Below are 12,135 nucleotides of genomic sequence, written 5' to 3' on the forward strand. Positions count from 1 at the left end.
AACTGTAAGTCTTGTAGCCAGATTTAATCTGCTCTCTTGCGTCGCTTAGGCTCCTCCTTTTTTTGAAAAACGTTCTGCCATTCGTTGAGCACAGTTTGCATTTCGCTTTGTATTGTATTTGTTATGGTCTGAAATTCTCCCTTAGTTCTTTTTTTCCAAGCGTTGAGTTTCTATGAACCGCCCTTGGCGCAGGATATCAAACATCTGCGCATATGCTGAGTCTCGCGCAGTAAGTGGCGTTGATGTTCAGAGCGTCCTGCTCTTCTGAGTCTGCATATTTCATGGTTGTTGCTGTTTCCTTGAGTTTGTCATTCTTTTCCGGGTCAATGATCGCCCATACCGACTCCCTTAACTCGCGCTTTTTGTGTCACTAGCTCGCGGAGTCGGTTCATGCTGGTTCATGTTTGCGTAGATCGTTGATGGGGCAGTAGTCTTGCCACTATCTCTTGTCGCAGCGTTCTTAATCACTGGTTTTCTTTGCGCAAATCTTTTATTTGCTGTTCATAGTCACTGCATGGCTCAGGTTGTTTCAGCGTGTCTGCCTGAACTAATTCAGACCAGCTCACTGCCTTTTGACCCTGCGCATTCTGGCTCATTTTCTTTATGCACTGGGGCACGCGACTAGGGCATGCCGGGTTCAACGATGTGTGACCCTCTTTTTGGCAGGCGACGCTGAAGAGCTCAACATCGCATTCAATATCATCGGAGTGCTTTCGTCCGCATTGCTTACAGACTTCCTCTGATGGACAGTACTTGTTAATGTGTCTCAATCCATGGAAATTGTAACAGGTTATGACCTTCGGTCGATCCTCATGCACCTTAGTGATTTCACAGTCAAACACAAGCCTGTTAGGAGGTATTTCCGTGTCAATCGTGAGCAGCAGCATGTTGGTCTTCCCGATTAGGTGCCCATTTATAATTCTCGCCGTACCGCATCACAAGTGGTCAAGTATATATTCATGGGTCTGACCAGAGCACACTTTGATGACGCCGGGATCACTCCCGACTCATTGAGCCAGCGTCCTTTCAATGCTTATATTATACGAACGGTCTTATCCACACGTTTTCTCAGCTGATCGCGTAAGCGCCGCAAGTCTTTCCGCGTGTTCGTCGTCTCTTACTGTAACCATTACACTGTTCGCAGCAGAGTCATAGCGAAACATTGCCAATTCTGCAAGTTCCCAGCTTTGCGTGGTCATTTCTATTGCAGCTGTTATAGCCTGCTTAGGTATGTCATGCACATATCTTTTAGTAATTGGCGTGATTGAGAGTGCAAAACGAGGTCGGCTCACCCGTTCAAGGCGGAGATGCTCCAGCATGACTTTCCTGTTCAGCTTCCGCTTGGAGAATATGGACCACTGCACGCTTCCGTTTTCAGTGTCACTGTCTTTGGCGCTGTCAGCCTCGGTTTCATCGTCGTCAGTCTCCCGGGCACCGTTCAGTCGAGTTGTCCAGTCTGACTACAGCGCCAAAATACATAGCCTGGCGGATAAAAAAAGAAACCTTGAGATGGCCTCGGTGAAAATGGAACGCGACGCAAGCGTTTCGCGCGCTGAATCTCTAGGCGGATTGTGCCCGCGAGAGATTGGGGACGCGAGCACGCATCTCTGTTCTGCGTGCCCCTAATGGCGAATGTCAGAAACTTGGAGACGGGGCAGTGTGAGGAACGCAGCTCCTTTTGGCCAGCGTGCGGTGCAAGTCATCGCCCACTTGCGGTTCCTCCTTCTGCCTGCACTCCACCCCCGAGAGACGCACTTCGGCGTTCCCCACAGCTGTGCGGCGGTCGTTCAGCGTTCTGTCTGTGGCGCTCTTCGTTGACCGCGTTGGTCCCGTTCCGGAGGAACTGCTGTCCAATTTTTCGGTGCCTCCAATTTTCGGTGAGCACTCTACTGCCACCCTGGTGTCCGTTTGGCGCGGCTGAAGCTGCAATGGTAGCGACATAATGTCAAGCTTACCGGGCCGACCTTGATGGGTCCGCACTCAGCTTGGCCGAGACTTTTATGTTCGTGTGCCGTTGTTGAAAAAATTGGCAGCATATCCACGGTGTGAATGATGGAGAGTGGGGCAAAGCATTCGTCGGTCCATTCGTTCTTGCTTTCGTCCGTCCATGCGTCCATCTGTGTGACCGTCCATGCATCCATCCGCCCGTCCATGTGTGCGTCTGTTCGTGCGTCCATCCCTGCGTTCGTCCATGCATCCGTCCCTGCGTCCGTTCATGCGTCCATCCATGCATCTGTCTGTGTGTCTGTTCGTCCATCTATTCAACACTCCAAGTACACCATCTCGCATCTTTTCATCATATATTCCCCATATAGAAGCACCGCCATCCAGCGGACATTCCAAGGACTAAACGAGAGCTGGCACACGCACACTTTCTTACGGCTTGCGCTTCGAGTCTACATCCCACCTTTAACCACCTTGAGTTCTTGGTATATACTAGTTCACTGCATTCATGGCACTGCGGCGCAACGCTCGCTAAACCTTTCTAAAACCAAGGAGGTTACGACCAGCGAGTATAACGTAGCAAGCCTTTCTTGTCAGATAGTGATCAATGTACATGCCAATGGCTGCTAATGGGGATTGCAGCGTGCACGTTAACTAAAAGCCGAATGCTCCTGTCTCTCATTTTCCATTAGCAGCCATTGGCATGTACATTGAGCACTATTTTTTATTGTTCAAGAACGCACAGAAGAAATCTCTCACTGGCACCACCTTAGAGGTCAAGATGTTATACTTGTTACATACTACAACAGCTACGAGGGATGAGCAGGTGCCGTTATATGGAGCTTTGCCTCTAAAAAATTGTCCTTGTATTTCGGGATAAAGGTAACTGGAACTAATAAAAAGCACAACACACTCACCGGGAGCATTCACGGTGTTCGTTATCACAGTTTTGTGGCCTTTGAAAGATATTTGCCCGTGGAATGAAAGAAAACATCGAGGAGCCGAGGTAAGATTTGTCTACACACTCTACCAATCGAGGCACCCTCATTCTTGCATCAAAAGCAGTTGAGGTTGAGGTTTGTGGTTTATTTTTGTTTTCTGGTATATAGAAAAACGAAGCAAAAGCAAAAGGCTGTAAAGCCTGACGGAGGCTTTTGCTCCGAAATACAGTCTGATACACAATTTAGACGAAGATAAAACAAGTTTTTACGCAAAGGCTAACAATCAGCAAATTATAGTAAGACAAATAAACGCTCAAAATGTGAAAAAGAACAGAACAATATACATAATAAAAGCCAAAATACCATTAAACAAAACATCATTATCGCATTATATAGAATAGGTGAAATCAAAAACACATTTGCCAAAATATACATATTTAAAGCAAGCAACAGCATTGAAACTATAGTGTTAACAATTAGGACACATAAAGTAATAACTAATTTAAACGTTATAATATACGAATTCAATGTGCGTGGACCCTACGATGCAGCATACGAACCCCTGACTTTCCTGGAGAAACCCGAATGCATCAAAACAAAAAATAAGCGCTTCAATATTCTCCAGCCTACATTTTATCCTAAGTTGATGTGAATGTGGGCATCCACTCACCGCATCCTCGTTTTTCAGGGCAGCCGTAGTGGAGAGTAACTGCAGGTGAAATGACTCGTCGCCTTCCGGCTTCCCAGCTTCCACGGTTGCTTCAGCCGCCACAGTGGCAGTGGCAGCTGTAGGCATAGCGGCATCCTGAGCTGCTTCTGGCTTTCCAAAACGGCCCACCGCTTGCGACGAGCGCCGGCTCAACGGGGCGGCAGAGAGGTGCCGGCTTGAAACGACTGAACCGGGCTCCGCCGCTGCAGCAGCAGTGCCGAGAGTTAATCGCCGCTGTCGTAGCCCCGCCGCATGTCTCTCAGTCACATCGTACGCTGTGAGCCGGCGCGTAAACGGAACTCGGTGCTGCATGAAAAGAGCTCAGGTACGCACGTGACACAAGCGATGATTTCTCTGCGGTGTTCATTGCTACCATGATCACAAATTTGTTTTAATACTCGAAATCAATCGCGCAAAGAAAACACTGAGGTCTTATAGTAATCGTTATGTAGGTGTATAAATCATACGCGTGTTTCTCAACTTGTGAATCACATCAGTCATATTAAAAGATCCCTGCAACTTTTTTTTAGCATGGTCAGAAACAGCTGCCTATCGGCAGTTTAGGCTCCCGAGAATATGCGAGCCGAATATTAGAGCGGAGTGCACGGCCTGAAATTCAGAATATTTTTCAAAGTCGGTTTAAAATTGATTTGTCTTCTCTTGACAAACTACGGTGCAAGCGATGAGTGTAACGTGATGTTTATCGCATGTGTAGAAGCGTAATATATCATATTTAGGTACAAATAATACTAATTGCTAAGCCCAGGAAAGCCCGCGATTTTCGCACGAATAATTAGTGGCCCTTTCTCCTGTGCTTTTTTCGGCTGTTCATGATCGCATGCTCGTACGTACATGAATTTCGTGCCGCATCGGCAGGATCCTTCTCGAAATCAAACTGACAACTTATGCACTTCTGTTCCTGGCATTGTTTCTGCCAACAAGCAGTTGTTTGGCGCGTACCAGTTGCATTATAGTAATATATTCATTGTCCATTCTCATGTACAGTTTTAAAAAACAACTTGAACACGAAAGGGCATGGCCTCACCAGGTTCAAAAGTTGCACATCAATTTAACTAGCCATCCTTTTAACAAGGAAAAGATAGTTCCTGGCTTGCGATCATCCAAACCTATTCACTGGCCTGATAACCATGAGATAGCAAAATGTGGCGTCATTTCAAACATGTATGTGGTCTATACTACACTACTTGGGCTTAAGCACAATACTGTTTCTTTGGGGCAGGAGGGGAGGGGGGCTCCTTGATGGGACTGGGTAGCCAGATGTAGTCGTGTGTCATTTCGTGTCTCCAGGCCACGGCGAAAAATACTTTCGACGAATATGAGGGGCGCACAAGATCAGTGTGCAACCCCATGGCTGTGCCGCCGCCTCATCAGCTGTCTCATTCAGCCAAACCGCTGAACTTCGTTTCCAAGAATTTGGGAATGGACCTTGGAGAGAATGTGATAGCACCATGAATACCCAGATAAAACCTCAAAACACAAATACACTATGCATATACACAAGACTCAGTTTAGACCTTTCCGGGCATACAGCAAACTACGACACAGTTAATTTGAGGTGAAAGCCACATACTTCAAACAGTGCTTCCATATTTTTTTTTCTTCTTTCTAACACCACTGCCATCACTGCGGGCCAAACGTTTGCATGCAGAAATTATGGCGACTCCAGCAGAGAGTGCAGATCATGCTTTTTGCGAGATTTCGCACTTACTTTTTGCTGAATAACCATGACATCTCCAATGTAATGAAAGCAACTTGCAAAAAGACAATAGAAATACAAAGTACAAGAAAACACATATTTAAAATGTCAAGTGTTGAGTGCTATTTGCGCAATATGAAGCAGAAATATTGGCCAGATATGTCAAAACCCAAAGTGAATAATGATGAGTGCGTGAAGCACTAGAGTTCGTGGGCACTTTGACGCTGCTTCGAGCGCTTCAGTAACCTGATTCCTTGTCGTCAGGCATGCAGTGGGGCCTCGGCTTCCTGAGCTATCAACTCCAGCTCTGCTTGTCGGCATTGCCTTATTGCTGCAGCTTCTCCTGCTTGAAGGTCAGTGTCGGAGTCATGGCGTTTTCGTTTTTTTGCTGCGAGCATCAGCTTGCGTTCGCTCTCATTCATGACTGCGCGGAGAGCGGGTCGTCACAAGCGGCCCCAAGCGCCACTGTGCGCGCAGCGTGCACTGTGTCGACAATTTCACACACGTTAATTACTGATCGATGAGCTCATTTTTAGTGCAGCTTTTCAGAGACACCGCACCAAGTATGGTGTATTTTTTAACTGTATGAGCGCTAAGCTTGCTCTGTACACAGTTTATGCCTAGCAGTTTGGCCTCTGCCCTTCAACTGTAGACTACGGCGGATGTAAGAGGTCCTTAGGTGCTTCTCTCCAAAAGAATGCAGTGGTACAAGCACAGAGAACACTTACTACATTCAGCAATTTGAATAGGATAGCTCAAGAGAACGAAAATAAAACTTATCACATTTATTTGGGTGAAAGACCTAAACGGGTCGTATTTGAGGTTTCAGACCCCAGAACGAACCAAGCTGTAGCCTCTCCCGCCTAAGACACTTAGCAATCACGTGATGGCACACCGGCAGTTTTCGCTCGTTTGTGTCTCCTCACACACTCTCAGAAATCGCATTATGACACAGCGGCAGCGCTGTTTCCCAGGCTTTTAATAAACACATTTTGGAATTTATTCGGTGTCCCACAGACTGTTTTTTTTTATTTCTGGCACTTATTCCGTACATTTCACGTGCTCTGTCAAATAGTGTGAGAAGGAAAGTATTTTCAGTCGCCTGATAAAATCAACAGAAGTTAAACATGTTCACTGTGATCACTAGTGACTCCACTTCACTGTAAAAATAAAACGTGCTACTTCTGGTACCAGTAGGCAAAGCCCTAGATTTAACTGTGTGCAATAACGATGGATTGGCCTCAAGTTGTAGTTCTCAACATCGCGCAGGATGGTATGGTATTTTCTTCTGCTTCACAAGGTCGACTATTCTTTATGTTTTTCACGAGACAGGGCTTCAGTAAGTATGGCTAGCTTCCCGCCTCTGAATGAAATGCCAATTGGCCTAATCGCAACCAAAGAAGCACAGGATTCACGACGAGCTCAAATATACAAGCTTCACCTATGCTGAGGTCGTGCTCTCCTATGTTAGGCTTCTCGCATGCCTTTCCCCGCCTCAATGCCACATTTCTCTTTAAGCCGTTTGTCAAAACTTTGTAAAACTTTTTCTCACAGCTGACAGCTTCTTGAGGGATGAAGCGGTAGAGTGTGTTGCATTTGTTTCCGGTGATTCTCATGATTCGTTCCCTTTGTCACCTCGTGTTATTTTGACTGGCAATTTCTCTGCTGACATTAGCTGCGTCATCTTGCGATTGCACAAGTTTCTCTTGTATAAAGTTGGCAAGTCTGCGCTTGAGCAGTCTTAAGCGAAAAAATAAAGTCCGAGTTTTCTGCAGTGTTTAATTACTTCCTAGTGGTAGTGCAGATTCTTGTGACCTTGCACATGCTTGTTCAAGGCAGTGTGGCTAATTAGGAGCCTGCTTCAAGCTCATAATTTTCGGAGCTCTGGCTTGTACTGTGCATTACATTCTGGAAACACCGACTGCTGCATGCTTTGCCCAAGCACTTCCAGAAGCTGGTCGAATCAGCCATTGTCGGATATCTTCAGCTCTGCCTAGTCTAACTTGACTGATGGAAAGCTTCGCACATGACAGAGGTCTTGCAGCCGTCTTGGCTTGTAAATGGAGTTCCCCTTCAAATTTCTCTATGCTTTCTTCACGTGTGTTGAAGTAAGCTGCTCTAGATTTGGGAATCCAGCCCTGAAAGATTTGATAGAAGCACAGAAACAATGCAGAGCATCGGTGAATTTCACGCGTAAAGAAATAATTGGTGCAGTGAGGAAGGCCAGTTAGGTTTCTTTACAAGAAAATTTTTTTTCAAAAACAGTAATTTTGATATAAGATGTTGAAAGTCGGACAAGCTAACATTTCATTTACAAGTGACGTCAGTCTTAGCTGATTCACTGAGCGACTATTACCATTGAACCCGCTTTTGTTGAAGGTGCTGATATAAGATGTTGAAAGTCGGACAAGCTAACATTTCATTTACAAGTGAGGTCAGTCTTAGCTGATTCACTGAGCGACTATTACCGTCGAACCCGCTTTTGTTGAAGGTGTAAGCATCTGTATCATAAATCTTGAAACTGTTTCAATCGAATGACGTCACTTGGAATCGCATGTATTCTGCCAATGTGAAAATGGCTTGTTGACAATTTACACTCCTACATACCAGTTTGTCAATACCATCAAACATTTTAGGTAAATAAACACACACTGATTCAATGTGCAGATTCTGTCCTTTCAAAGTGGAAGATATCTCTTTCGGAAGGATCAATGAAAACTCGTATTTCTAAATTTACCTTACAACTGAATATACAGCACTTACCTGTGTGCTAAGCCTCACATTGCAATCGAATGTTTGCATCGCACAGAATTGTCGGCCTTGAGCGAACAGTGAACCTTGAGAGCTGAAACTTGTGCGAATTATCGTTTCGGAATTTCGCACTCTTTCAAGGCCAAGAAAGAACTTTTGTTGACAAGGTTGTTTTTGACTGACTCCGATTTTCCCATTCTTTTGTGTGGGACAACGATGGCATGCGAATCAATAACTTTGCAAAAAAGATGGCACATAAAATGGCTCCATGACTACCGGGTCGTCTGTATGAAACTAAAATGTGGTTGCTGAATGGGAAATCTAAGGCTTGCGATTAAAGCCGCGGGACGAGGCTGTCATCTTCTGTACTCCAGTTAGGCTGCTACATATGCTTCACGCTTACCGGAAAAGATGCACCAAGCTTTGTTTTCCGGTGTTATTTTTATCGCGGTATCGCTGATCTCGATGCTGGCCTTCTCGCATTCATCACTTGGGATGGAGCAATGACTGGACAAACATAACATTTGCAGATGCCTAAAGCGTGTCAACAGCGTGTCTCTACAACTTCGCAGTACAGAGTGGTCGGGAACTACTACTGACCAGGGCATTAAATTGCCGAACATTCAACAGTGACTTACAATTGCGATGATTCTATCGCTTCTTAAAGGGACTGTCTACCGCTCCGAATTTTTTTCTAATTGTAGCTCCAATAAAAAGACCATTCATCACATTGGTGGCAAAAAGCATGCTTTCGTGCCAGAAAAAAAGAAATCATACTTTTAACTTGATGTTGAAAGTCAATAAAAAGTGACCAGTAGCGTCACCCAACAGCGAATGTGGTCAATCTTGACAATCTATTGGTAAGACAAGAAACCGTCGTAGGTAGAGTTATTTTGCTTAAAAACAAACACGTCTACCTTGAATTTGTAATCTATGCACTTAAAGCAGCTATTTATTACACCACAGACCAATTCTTGCTTTTTTTCTCATGTGTTCAAATAGGCACCCGGTGGAGCTGAGGGTGGGGTGTTCGCTTGCCTTGCCTGTCTGCAAACGGTGGAGAAACGCGACCACGACGCCCGCCGCCGCTCATGAGAAGAACAAGGAATTGTGTGTGTGCCTAAAATGACCACTGAGGTAATTATTTTATCAATAACCAAACTTGATGAAGCCTGCGAAAACCACATGCGGTTTAGATTTTGATTTTCACCAGCACGCACCAGTGCTGTCAGCATTCATCCCACCAATGGAAGGAGACAAAATGCGGACAGAAAAATTCTATTTCAATAATTCCACGCACTTTCCAGAGAAACCGCTGCAAAGTTAGACACTTCACATGGTACGCTTTTTATTGCGACACAGAACAGGAGAGAAATGCAGACAGTCCCTTTCATTAGACAGTCCCTTTCATTAAAATAGACAGTCCCTTTCATTAAAACCCCAATTTTTGTGGCTTCTGTCAAACTCGCGACGTCTGTATGCACAATCCATGTGTTGCGCACGACGAGGAAGACGCAATTTTTCACACCTCATTACATAACTTGTCTCGCATTTAAAACATTTTCGCCCCCAATAAGACAGTGAACATGGGCCTCGTGCCATCATTCTGGGTCAATATACCCTTATAAACATCCTATATATGGACTTATATAAAATCCCTGTAAATGGCTACATCAGAAATTGGGCATATCAAGCTTTATATGGAATCCCCATAAATGGTCCTTATATAACCTCTATGCCTGATTCCTTACGTAGCCTTATATGCGCCTTATACAACCTGATATACCTAATCACTTATATACCCATATATGGGTGTTGCTGTATATGGCCATATCTGGCCATCATCAATTTATGGATATATATAGAAGCATTGATATAAGGTTAAACATGGTCTTATATTGATACATTTATAAATAGCTATTCAGATAATTCATCTATATGACTTCATCGTGTGTCGCCGGCAAAAATTATAGCCGCACAAATCATTCTACAGCTATAAATATAGCTATTTGTTGCAAGGTCTCCATGCAGTCACCATCGTCTCCAAAACAAATTCAGTACATATCCCCTCAACATTCTTCTTCAAGTTATCCTCATTATATCTCGAGTTATTCTCAATAAATATTTGCTGAAATTTTAACTTCGCAACATATTTAAAGTTTGTGGGGGGCACCTGTCACTGTTAGTCCACTTTCCCTGAAGAGATACATTTTTTGTGCTTAAATATATTGCTTCTTTATCAATACTTTATTTATTGATTTATTTCATTACCCACAGCACTGATTGGTATTATAGTGGGGAGCGTTTACAAAAGGTAGAATACAAAAACATAGTCAGCCAAACGAATATTCATAGTCGCCTAAACCACAATCTTCAACACAAATACATATATCAATAAAAATGTAACACACCCCAAAATTGCAACACGCTAATTTTGACATGAAATAAAGCAAACAATTTGAGATAGCAAAGGCAATGCTAGAAGGCAGCTGGTTTCATCGACTGACTCTTTTCGTAAAAAATTATTTAGAAATACGTCAGTCTTGCATGCGATTTTTCTTATCTTGAACCTATGGTCAACACAGTCAGAAAGATAGTATGGTGCAAGTAAATATTCCCCTTCACCTATTCCGACTTGACAATATTAAATAGGATAAAAGAAAACAATTTTAGTTTCGTAAAGAGATTTTCCACAGTGTGTTTGTTTAAAACTTTTGTGGCATACCAATAGAGCGTTCATAGTGAATCAAAACAAAATATTGACTTGCTGCTGACTGAATGAACTGCGTGTGCATTGAAAAACCTAAATGAGTTGATAATCAACCTTTAAGGAGTTCGGTCAAAAGCGATTGGCTTGCAAGCTTCTAATGTACAAGTATTGCTACTAGGAACAGCCTATGGTCTCTGTGTGCGTGGAAAGGGAGGCTTTTAGCAATATTTCTTGCCAACGGGACACAAAAAATGACTTTTGTAAACGTAACCCACTTTCCGTTCTGCCAGTAATACATCATTAACTTAACAGCGGTAAAGAGCTCGTTCCGCAGAAATTCCGGCATAAGCACCAGTGGCTCTGAGTGAAAAACCGTCTGTACCATGACCGAAAATTAAGAGAATGCAAATAAAACAACTATTTTAAATTTTTGGGTTTGAGTGATGACCGAAATCATGCAGGCCATTTGCATGACAAGCAAGTCCTCTACCTCACAGCTATGCGTCTGCTTGGAAATAAAGCATGAATAACTTCCTCTGGCTGGAAATGCAAAAAAAATAACTGTCATGCTTAACAAATACACGGATTCTGTATACAGGTTTCACAGCACAACATTTATTATTGCAGCATTATTGCATGATACAAGCGTGCATTGCCATTGGGCATCCCAAGACATTATTACCAACGTGACTTCGCGGTCTAAAGACAACCAACCATTACAAAAGGCACACAAGTTACTGCTCGTATTCCCTCACAACTGCGTAGTGGGTGCATAAAGTTCTAAAAAATTCACACACATAATATTTAGAAGCAGGGTCTGCTGGGTGAGTTGGTAATTCATCCTAACTAAGTTGCACGAAAAATTTTGAAGGGCAATAGGAAGACACCTCAACACAGCGCACACTAGCAACTGAAACTTTATTTGAGATAACCGACATATATATGCGGTTACGAGAACACGTGAGCTGCGCTGTCGTGTGGGAAGTATTATTTAGGATCCAATAATATAATTGTGGATCACAAAACTTCTCTTAAGAGACAACCATGGTCTAACCAATCATCACATTGTACAAAGTGCGGCTGCGTGCTCTTGTTTGATGATACGGTAGTTAAAGCTAGAATTAGGGACACAGTAGCGCGGGAAATCAAAGAGGCGTGTTTCATAAACAAAACTGGTGATTCATGTGTCACGTAGCTCTCGGTTATGTTGCTTGCTACTGAGGTAGCTTTTCTGGAAGCGAATCATTTATCAATCTGTCTGCTCATCTAATCATTTTCTTTCACCACACGTGTTCTCGTACCCGCATATATATGCCTGTTTTCTCCAACAAAGATTCAGTTGTCAATTTGCGCTGTGTTCAGG

Source organism: Rhipicephalus microplus, chromosome 3 (genome assembly GCF_043290135.1).
Source record: "Rhipicephalus microplus isolate Deutch F79 chromosome 3, USDA_Rmic, whole genome shotgun sequence".
Classification (NCBI taxonomy): domain Eukaryota; kingdom Metazoa; phylum Arthropoda; class Arachnida; order Ixodida; family Ixodidae; genus Rhipicephalus; species Rhipicephalus microplus.